Source organism: Cyprinodon tularosa, unplaced genomic scaffold (genome assembly GCF_016077235.1).
Source record: "Cyprinodon tularosa strain WSP-4 unplaced genomic scaffold, ASM1607723v1 ctg294, whole genome shotgun sequence".
NCBI classification, from domain to species: domain Eukaryota; kingdom Metazoa; phylum Chordata; class Actinopteri; order Cyprinodontiformes; family Cyprinodontidae; genus Cyprinodon; species Cyprinodon tularosa.
Window position 1 is genome coordinate 1,410,967 of NW_024039001.1, and position 11,843 is coordinate 1,422,809.

The following is an 11,843-nucleotide window of genomic DNA, read 5'->3' on the forward strand; positions in this document are numbered from 1 at the left end:
ATAGTTATATATATATATACACACCTTGTATAATTAGTAGAGTGTGTGTACAGGTGTTGACAGCTCCTCCAGCTGCTGCTCATTCCACTGATGTTCAAAAAAATCAAAACAAATAAACTCTGAACTGTGCTCAGAGCTTCAGTCATAAAACTCTGGCATATTTCACTCTGCGGTCAGGTGAGCATATAGCCTGGCTTCTTTCACATACTGTAATCTGTGTGCCAACAACTCTAACATGTAATCCTGCTTTAACCTCTATGAAGCACACTCAGTTTTTGACATTGAGACATTTTCTGTGAATAATCTCATTTCTGGTTTTAAATATCTGTGTTTTTGGCTTGTTTTTAGCTTTCGGTTAGAGTGCTCTGCAAATGTTGTCTTTAACACAGAAGAATCTAGGCATTCAAGAAAATTTATTATCATAAACTAGTCGGCTCCTAACCAGAATAACAGCCAGGCCATGTTAAGAGATATATACTGCCAACTACTGTGGCCCAGATATCTGACCAGCCTAATTTAAAGCAGTTGTTGTTTGACAGAAATTTGTTTAACAGACTAGTGAGGAGGATAAAAAAAAATGCCCATATTAGATTTTTTTCTTAATAACTGCCTGCTTGAGTGTTACCTCTTTTCTGGGGATAACATCCGATACCTGTGCAGACTGCTGGGTTCCAATTCAGAATTGCACACAGAGTGACCATTAAACAGCTGCATAGGGCAGAGATTATCTGCTTTTTTCTATCTTTCTTTTACTAACTGATTTTATAATGTTTTTTATCTTTATTTGCTTTTATTCTTCTTTTATTTTTCTTGTATGCTATTGTCTATTTCATGTAAAGCACTTTGAATAATCTATGTGCTAGTGGTGCTAGGTAAATAAATGGGCCTTGCTGTGCAATATTGCACCTAACATAAAATAGGTGACAAATCATCAACAAATTTGGAAGAGGTGGTCTACTCTTTTAATTGCTGAGCGATGATTCCCTGATGTTATTGGAAGGACATCATTCTGGAAAAAACAGAATAAAAAAATCACACTGTTGTTTAATGAGGAGACTAATTTAATTTTTCACATTTGATTTATTTCATGCAGTATCGTATTTTTTTGTTTTTTTCTTACGTTTAAAACGTCTAACCAAATGTCTAACCATCCTGGCAGTTGTCTGGGGTCACTACATGAAAGCAACAACAGAGGGCCCCAATTTTTTGTAAAGCCAGTGACCTCTGGGGTCACCTTTCTATCACTACAGAGAACAGACTGAAGAAGAGAGACAAGGATGCTACAAATGGAGAGTCGCTGCCCAGAACGGAGTGGATCAAAAGTCAGACAAGTTAGCAGACATTTGAGGCAGATTTATGAGGCCACTTTGAAAATAACGGTGGTCAACCTAAATGGAGGCATCAAACAACAGTCAGGCAGCAAAGAAACATGGAGTTACACATAAAAATGTCAGAAGATGGCACTTTCAAAAACAACATGGAAAAAGCAAAAGAAAAGATTATCAAAAAATTTCAGAGCTGCAGGTTTAGAGTAGGAGTAACAGTGAGGAACAGGAGGCCTGTGAGGAAAAGCCTCATGCAGGTTTTTAAAAAGTTATGTGAGCAAAGTTCAAAAACCATTTGAGTTTAAGTGTTGCAAGATTTCAGTTAAAGATCTCTTTTAGTTTACAGTAATTGCACAAATCTTATTTCAATGAAATTCTTAGCACTTAAAGCTACAGTGTGTAATTTTCAGCGACATCTAAAGTCCAGACTGCAGACTGCAGCAACATGAACATCTCCCCCCCACCGCTTCTCCCACCCAACAGTACGGCGACCGTTACGGGACAAAATGTCTTCCACGACGTCGGAATCACCTACCTTCCCAAGTGATGAGGTTTGTTTACATAGATAATTTTACAGATAGTATTTCATTAGTCCGTGTAGGGTATAGATTTCATGTAGACTTTAGATAATAAATATACCCGTTATTTTTTCTACATCGTTGTGACGTTTTGGTGAGCTGCTTTGCATGGTGATATAAACAGACGAAGTAATTGTAGTCATTAGTTTAACAGCGAGATTGTGTTCGCTGGAAGAATATATATTCCCCGTTTACAGAGTCCAAGTCTTGTTTGTGGCACGGGGGTTACAAGGCAAGGAAGAGGGAAAGGAAGAGGGCAGAGAGGCCGGGGTGGGCGTGCAGCTAGGGCCAGGCGAGAGAGGGGAGCCAGCGGGGTGACTAGAGCAGAGGAGGAAAGGCTTGAAGATCTCCAAAGGAGCCGGAGAGAAGTAACCGAGGTATATATCCAGAAAATTATTTTACAGAAAATTACTGAATCATTACCTGTGAAACGTCAGGGACGTTGCTGAATAAGTATACTGGAGAGTAACAGCATCATCACGCAGCATGTTATTGTTTTAGACAGGTCTGAGCATTCTGTACTCCAAAAACTGCAGTGATATTAGACAATTGTGTGTGTAGGATTAATTACCTGTCCAAGAGAAAACTGGCAACTTGAGCGTCACTTTGAAAACCTTTTTCCTCCATCAGTGACTTCCATCGTGTAAATGCCGTGCCAATGTTGATCCGTGTTTTTTGTCGTTTCTTGTCACGCTTGCGTTTATTCTCGTCGTGTTTCTGCTTCTTAGATGACGGGGGTTCGGTGTCCGCCGCTTTTCGTTGTGATACAGAGTAGGCATGATCCTCCATTCGTCTGATGTTTGGCCACACAGTGCCAAACAGTTTGCAAAGTCACTCACACCTGCCGCCTTGTTCACCTTTCTTGTTACTGAGGCGCAGTATACCTGCTTCTTCTTCTTCTTTGGTTTCAGGCAGACTAAACGCTTCTCAGGCATAATACTGCCATCTACTGTTCAGTACCGTCTCAGTTCATCTCTCTCAACTTGCCGTAGTTATTTTCGAGCGTAATGGGTGATCTCGCAATCGCTAGTTTGTTGCCTCTGCGCTTGCCGTAGCGTAAAGATGTCTGCCTCCATGGCTGCGAGACCCGCTCCTATGTAATTATAAATAACGAATTCTAAGGCAACGCAAATATTATGGTTAAAAGGCTGAGCTCATAGGTGATGATAAATAACATAGTTATGTATAATATATTAAATTTCTGACTTTATATCCCTGTAATTATTACACACTGTAGCTTTAAGAATAAAATATTTTCTTTGAACAGAGGATTTATTTAAAATTTCTTTAAACAAAACTCAGATTTTAGGTTATCAGTCTTTTTTTCTTTTTGGTCTTTTTGTTTTGTTCATAAAAACTGGTCCTGGAAAGAGGGGGTGGTCTGATAATCAGGGTCACCCTATATTTGGTTCAGTACAGTGCTTGGGATTCAATTCCCAGTAGCCCAAGTAAAAGGCAAATACTTAAACCTTTGCACCATGGAGGGACTAAATTATAAGCAAGAAATGTAATATATATCAATAAACTGTGAGATCCACACTTGTTACCATTTTGGCTATTCATTTTCGAATTAGTAGTTGTTCATTTGAGAAAAATGGCAAGTAACTCCTCAGATTATGTAATCTTCAGTTAAGATAAGTGGTTTGGGAAATATTTCTTTCAGTCTTCTTTCAGCTCCTGTGTGCTGAATCCATGAATATTGTGGTCTCTTGAGGAAAACTGCAGATCTGTGTTTATTTTGATTACTTACACCTGGCAGGAAGTAGCCACACCTGTGAAGCCTACTTGGAGTATTTGGAACGAATAAAGCCAGGATAAACTCCTGACGTTGAGCCTCGCTTTATCTCTTATCCTGGGATTTCTGATTTCAAGTTTTGTTAAGTAGAGCCAAAGGCTACTGCAGCATCTCTTGCCTAAGCATGCATACAATTCAGTCAGAGATTTTCAGTAAACAATGAGGGGTATTCCAACATTTAAAACAATCCACGTCTAAAGACAATGATTTAAAATATTTGCATTTAGCTGATCGAAAACATTCTTGTGGAAAAACATGATGAGTCCATTATCTGCAACACCGGTAGAAGTGGTCATGTTTGAAAACAGAAATATGGAAACCATTAAATTCTAAAGCAATTCACTGTCAAGGTGAAGAATTGCCATCAGGGAAACTACAGTTCACGCGAGTGGGAGTTCTGGTAACATTATTGTCCAACTCTCTGGTATTAACATCTGACTTTGGACAATTGTTTCCTGCCCTCACAAAACCCACTGGACCATAAAATACATTTTCCATCACTCACTTCAGTTATTCCAGTAAGACCTCTGACAGCTGATGCCGTAGCTAGAGGAGAATCCGATTCTTCAGACTAAATCAAAATAAAGTTTTCCAGATGGACTTCTAAACTTCAAGGAAAAAAGGAAATTTATGATTTTCACTTAATTGCTTACACCCAGTTGGTTTAAATGTTAGAAACAGCATTTGCAAGTGTTACGGCCAGTGGCCTTTTCTGTGTTTGTGTTTATTATTTTTTTTTTCAGAGGCCTGATCAAATTGACTGCACCTGGAAGTGGATGTTTTTCTTGTGACACACCTTGGGGCCTACCGTGATTGGATCACCAATTGCCGGCTCCACCAATCATTGTTGAGGCCTCCATTTAAAACCAAAGGACTTCCTAGGGGAAGGCGCGGCTGATCCTTTGTTCAGACAGCTTGCCATTTTGTGGGGTGTAGGTTTGACTGCTGTAAAACTGGTGTTAGCTTTGATAGCTTAGTCTGCTCTAACAGATTTTGTTCACCTTGATTTCTTGTGTAACTTGCTTTGTCCCGGTGGGGGAACTTTGAAATGCCGTTAGAGACTTGTATTTTAGTTTTTGTTTAATTTGTTTTGAGAGATCATTTTTGTTTGGTTAAGTTCTTTGATTTACATCTTTGTTTGGTGGATTTTGTTTTAGTGAATACTCTGTTGTTGAGAGTCCCTACGTTTTGATTAATAATTGTTACCCTTATTTGTTTATTTTGAAAAACTCCAAACAATAAATCCCTAAATTGTTAAAACCTTACCACCAGGGTTTCTTTAATGTTACTTCCTTTTTCCCTGGCTGAGCCGGGTCGTAACAGCAAGGTATTGATTTGTTTGGAGTAGATTCAAATCTCAACTCTCACAACATGGTTGTGATGTACAGTAAATGAAGCTGGGTGGTAGTGGGGGAGACTAAATGGGGCAAAAAATTGGTCAGGGAACATATTCACAAAATGATCTGAAATTCTGGTAAATCTAATCTTATCCTAATTGCAAGGGAATATTACAACTATTAGCCTCTTTAAAGACTTTGTTTTCCAAAATACAGAGAGAGAGATGAGTCTCACTTTATCAATGCCTACTTATAAGTAAACAAACTGAAAGAAAGCTAAATAAATGAAATGTTTACAACCACACTGAAAATGTATTTGAATCACACAGTGTGTCAGGATCAAATTAGAACGGGACATTATTTTCTGTATTAAGCTGATTAAAACTTCTGACCATACAGGGTCTATTACATACCCAGATGTAAAGTTAAGGATTCTTTTTGAATTTAAAAATTGGTCATTTTATGCACACAAATTAACTGAGAAAAAATGAAAAACATGTCAGCAACAATGAAAATAATCCACTCATACAAAGATATCAAGAAGATTACACAGCAAATACAAGTTAGATATTAGGACTTACAATGGCACTGAAAATAAGTATTTAACACACAGAGAAAAGGATGTGCAAAAAGGTATGAAATGCCAAGAAACCAGCTCAAACCTGCGGAATTTAAAAAAGATTATTGCTTCCATGCCTGCATCTAAGTTATGACTGGTTGAAGGCTGGCCAAATAGAGGCTGAAGTAGGTGGACAAGATGAACAGTAATGAGAACTGAGGAGCGAGGCAGGTGAATGAAATGAGTATTCAGGTCAGTCATCAGCACTAAGATCATGACAGTTAAATTTCTTGAAGAGCATTATTATTCAGCTTTATACCCATTTTATAGCCAGTTGAAGGCTGTCAGTGTGCAAAAATAAAAACTTTCAAAGCATATTATTTTTCTTTGATTACAAACAATCATTACATCTACATAACCATATAGCAATGCATACTAACAATGCACACTAAGATATTGCAGATAAGTTTTCAATGTTTTAAGATATGTAGACTTTCAAATTAATAATGTATTTAATTAATCAATAAAAGAAAACACCTTATGTTACATTATTGAACCTTCAGTTGTACTTAAAATTCCAATAACAAGAACGTTTTCCAGATATTTTTTAAAGCAAAAACTAGAAAAGCGCTCAGAGATCACAGACCTCCTCCAAGTAGTTCATTTTCCCTTTGGCATATTGTGATTTCCACCTTAAGTTAACACCTGTATTCACAGAATCTTTCAAAAAATTCCTGGATCCAGATGGTGATCAGGATCCTCATCAAAATGTAACTGTTCCTTAGACTGAGGTGGATCTTTTGTCAGAAGGCTTGGAATGTTAGACCCAGGATTAAGACGAGGCAGACAGTGAAAACTTCAAAAGTGTTTATTGAAAAAGCTGCGTGCAGCTGCTCGTCAGCTGAGGTGGGCTCACTGGAAACGCTGCAGGGATAAAGACTCAGGTCAGTAACTTCTGAACTCAAACGGGGAACAACTATTAGCGTGAAAGTCACCAACCTGGCAAAGTTCAGTCTGAGCCCAGCATAAGGAGTGAAGTCCAGAGGAGCGGAACCCTGCAGCTTGAAACTGAGCCTGTACCAGAGATCCGGAGAGAAGAGGAGCAGCAAACTGCAGCAGCCAGAGCATGCAGAGGAACTGAGGGATCCAGAAGCACAATCCAAGCTATGGTCAGAAGACAGATTTGAGGTCTACAACAGAAGAAATAGAGCGGAAGAAATACAAGAAATATATTGAAGAAATAAACAGGGCAGAATAGCGGCGGCCAAAACTCAGAAATCTGGTGGCAGACACAGGTCAGGATAAGACAGAATGAACACATACAGAAACGCTAGAATTAGACTCGCTAGAAGCTCAATTATTCTGGTACCATAGGCTGGGATCCGGTGGCATAAATAGCAGAAAGAACAAGTGGAGCTAATGAGCTCCACTTGTTCTTTCTGCTATTTATGCACTTTAGAGATGTGCGAAGGGTGGAGCAAAGCAGATGAGAGGAGAAGGAGTAAAACCCAGCCTAAGGTGCCAAGAGTATGACACCTCTGGTTACTTTGGCTGGTTACTAGTTACAAACTGTCTTTGGGGTGAAGTTTGAGCAACGCATTCCTTGTTAAATTCAGTGATACAACAATTTTGACTACAGAGCAACTAAGAGAACCAATACATTAATGATAAAGGTTGAAACATAAGACTACTGGCTTAAGCATTTAAAGAAAACACCACAGCCCACCGACTAAGTAAGGCAGAAATTACTGCACTCTTGTATGAATTTCTGAAATTAATATTGACAACATCTTATTTATTGTTCTACCGTTCAAATGTGTTTTTAAGATGAGAGTAACAATATAAATTTCTAATTTCCTGTAACACCTGAAAATTGTAAAGATTAAATGTCTTAGTAGTTTTCTAATTCTTGATCGGAAATATACTTATGGCAGTGCAGCGTTCATTTATTTTTATTGCAATAACAAATTTGAAGTTAGTTTATAACGATCAGGTAAACATATCTTGAGATAATATATTATACATACGTATCTAGCTATATTGCTCCCTGTAGGTTACAGAGTACTCAATTCTGAAGACACCTAAAACAGTTCACAAGGGACCACAATATGGACCACAGAACAACTATCAGATGTAAATAACCGCAGAGAGATGTGCAAATTACATCTGACATCAGAGAGGAGGTGTATCCTCACCTTAAAGATGGGAAAATTATGAAACCAACCATAATTGGGAGTTAAAATGACCACAAAGATGTCACCAACACAAAATTACACAAAATGACCATAAAGTGAGCGAAATGATACAAAACATCTGCATCGGACGTTATTCAATATACAGCCTGTCCTTAACTGTGGTTGGTCTGTTTCTGCTGCAGCAGGAAGAGGAGACGCCTATTAAATATCATGGCTAAAAAGACTTTTGCCTCCTTGACTCATGGCTGTTATTGAAAATGTATATAGCATCAAAAATCTACTGCAATTTACCACAAGGGTCAGAAGTTTTGTCTCATGTCTTTGCAAAGCCAGCGTACATTGGTTTGATTTAGGTAGAAAACATTAACATTTTTATCTGCCCAATATAGAAAACATATGTTTGACTATCAAATGAGCCAAAAAGGCCAAGGTGTTGGGGTGATTAAAAATGTTTGAGGATCTGCAGTAGATCATTACTTCATATCTTGGCTCACAGGGCCCTTGTATACTGAGACTGAACTGAGGGATGCAAGGGATTGCATTAGCTCAGCCCTGGAGCAACCAACTCTGTTGACTGTTAAGCTCAGTCTGGAGATCAAAAGGATATGAGATAGATAGATAGATAGATAGATAGATAGATAGATAGATAGATAGATAGATAGATAGATAGATAGATAGATAGATAGATAGATAGATAGATAGATAGATAGATAGATAGATAGATAGATAGATAGATAGATAGATAGATAGATAGATAGATAGATAGATAGATAGATAGATAGATAGATAGATAGATAGATCACAATTTGTATAAGATCATGCAAGAAACAACAAAGCAACAGTCTAAACATAGGTAGGATAGTCATGCTAGCCAAGTTTTCATCTTATCCTTATATTAGTGACATTTTTTTAATTATCACCACCCTCGGGTAACAAAATACACAAATAAATACATGGCCAATGGGGATTCTGCACAAATGCTCTCTATTTTTAAGGAATGTGTTCATAAGTCTTAAACTGGTCCACAATTAGCAGCAATTCACATTCAGCTATGACTAAGACACCAAAGAATGGACAGAAAGAATAACCAAAACAGCTGTATTCTGACTGCAGAAGAGAAAACTTTGGGACAAAAATAATGTGTTTAATTTGTCACTATGTCACTTGAGCATGCCTAACACAGAATCATTTACATCACACACATATTTAACCAAAAATTTAGCAAAACCCTTTAGCCTTCCTGTCTGGTGACGTCTGCTCACTCAGTAAAGTTCATTACAGCCTATTATCCAAGACCTTCAGTAAGGACATGCCTAAGAACATAAAGTTAGTGATATGTCTCTACAAACATCTGGGAATAGCAAGCATATTGAAACCCGCTAAGCATTCAGCGAGGAGCCTCCACCCTGCTGAAGTCCAGGGGAAAAATCTACTCCTTTATATTGGGAGAAGGTAAGAGATATAACAAATTGTATTTTTCAAATCATCTCTTTATGTGCTTTATATGTTGAAACCTTTTAGCCACAAATGTTGGTGTGACAAAAATGCTCTGAGTCTAAATATAAAAAAAATATTTAAAGTCAATTACTGTCAAACAAACAAAGGACAGTGACCTTCTGCAAAAGCAATGAATCTGCAGGGCCTTTATTTCTGTTTATGTTTCAGTTTAAAGTAGGGTGACCAAACGTCCGTATTTCCCGGGACATATCCGTATTTCACGTCCTGTCCCGGGCGTCCCGGGTTTTTTTTAGAAAGTGAGGAAATGTCCTGATTTCACTGCGCACGACGCTCCGTGTGACGTAATCCCTGAGCCGCGTCAGTGCGGGCAGCCCTGTTCTTAATCAGAGGCTCTGTTCAAAAACCTGGGCTGCATCCTCCAAGGACGCGGTCTACCTAGACTGGATCCTTCGAGGTCCTTGAAAATAAGGAGGCCGGAAAAGTTCTGTCTGTAAATTCGAACAGGTCCACCCTACGGCGGGTTTTACCGCCGTATGCTCTGTTGCTTAGCAACCGTGAAAGTTGACACACAAAGCAGGAAAATAATGAATACCGAGGTTTTCAAAACTGTTTGTTTATTTATTTATTTTAAAAAAAGTTAAAGTGAACAAAGACTACACTCACAAGAATCCAGAGTGGAATAAAGGTTCCAACCACCGGGAGCAGGAACAAATCAAATCAAATGTAATGATAGAAACCTTAGTCAGTTAAATAACCTGCTGCTGTCATTCTGCACATCTCTGATGTTGCTGCTATTTTCAAATATCCATTATTGTAAAAATGTCCATAGCTGCATATTGGTTATTTATTCTCCAGTTTTATATTGTTAAAACACTTTACAGAATTTTATTTTTTATATTTTAACTCTTCCCTATTATGTTATTCTTATAGATTTCTCTAAGGTCCTCATTTGTGTGACAATTTTCAATAACCTTTTTGCTGCTGTAAATTTGCCCATTGTGGGACAATAAAGGGATTTTCTATTCTATTCTATAAAAGGGTTAGAAATATATAAGTAAATCTAAACAATGTATCTACAAAATATATCTGCAAAATCTCTAATATTCAACAACAAAAAATACTTAGTTAAGCATATTGTGCAAAACAACAATAAAAAAATTTAAATCCTATCAGATTTATAGTTCCCACTCTGCAGATCTATTAGAATCTGTCCTTAAATTACAGCCAAACTCATTTACACAGTAACAGATTAAAACCTTTAGATAAACCAAACATTACCGCCACATATCTGACTCTATAACCATTAAAACAACTATTTTCATTAATTTCAGACGGAACTATTCACAGAGTTGTATTATTATATTAAACTGAACTTCAAATTTTCACAACTGTTCTGCGCCAAGTAACATTTCCTCTGATCACGGAGCAAATCCCGATGATGAGACATTTGTTCTTTCAATCAACCCCCCCTCCCCCCCTCCCTCTCCAAGGTGTACTGGTTTTCCCAAATGAAAATATGGTCACCCTAGTTTAAAGGCATGGGGTCTGTTTTTGTGGCATGTTTTTGATATTCTGATTTTCACTGAGATCAAAAGGATACATCTTTGTAAAATAAAAGGTTATTAGAAAGTTTTGCTGTATTCTACCTGAAAAGCATGAAAAAAATTGAAGCAGTTCATCCTCCAGGAATATAAAACTGTCTTGATGTTTGGCAGCCCTATTTCTTGGCCACTCTTGCAATACATGAGCAGTCTGTTTTCTCACCTTTTCCATAATGAAATGTGTGTTTTAGTTACAAAGTCTGGAAATGGTCACAAGACATTAGTTACTCCTCTAAATGTGCCACATCTATCTTTAGAACAATAAAGATACCCTACAATATCTGTATTTATAAAACCCTTTTCAGCAATCAAAGCTCAAATTAAGTCTTAAACATTTTTAAAACTAAAAAAGAATACATCAAAATAAGAATATATAAGTAAGCCACAGGAACAATACAGAATGAATACAATTAAAGCAATCTAAAACACAGAAGGTCAGACCAAGTCTAATATTGAAAGCCAAAGAATTTCAATAGGTTTTAAGTGGAGTTAGAAGTAGGCAGTTTAGGAGCATTTCTAATGTAAATGGTAGATTATATCAAAATGAGGAGCAGCAGTTGAGAGGGCTTTGAAGGTAGGTCCTTAGTCACTAGTTACAATTACTCAGTTACATAACATAGCAGACTCCTTTGGATTAGCAGAATAAAGATAACCAGCTGACTCATCACTTTTTTTCATTACCTAGAAACTTGTAGAAAGAAAGAAAAACTTTTAGGAGTATTTGTACATTAGTTTTACTATTAGCTTTAGTTTTACTAAAGTAATATTCTGAGAATACTTTTAATTTTACTTTAGCAAAATTTGAGGTCACTGCGCCGTATTAAGTAACTTAAGCTAATTGGAGATTAGTTGAATTTGCAGTAAATAGTAGAAAGTTCTTTATTCTATTCTGACATAATCAAAACTGTATCCTTACAGTTTTATGTACAACCTTTACTAGGTACTTGAGAAGCCATTTTACTGAACACCTTTTACTGTTACTTTAGTTAATCCCT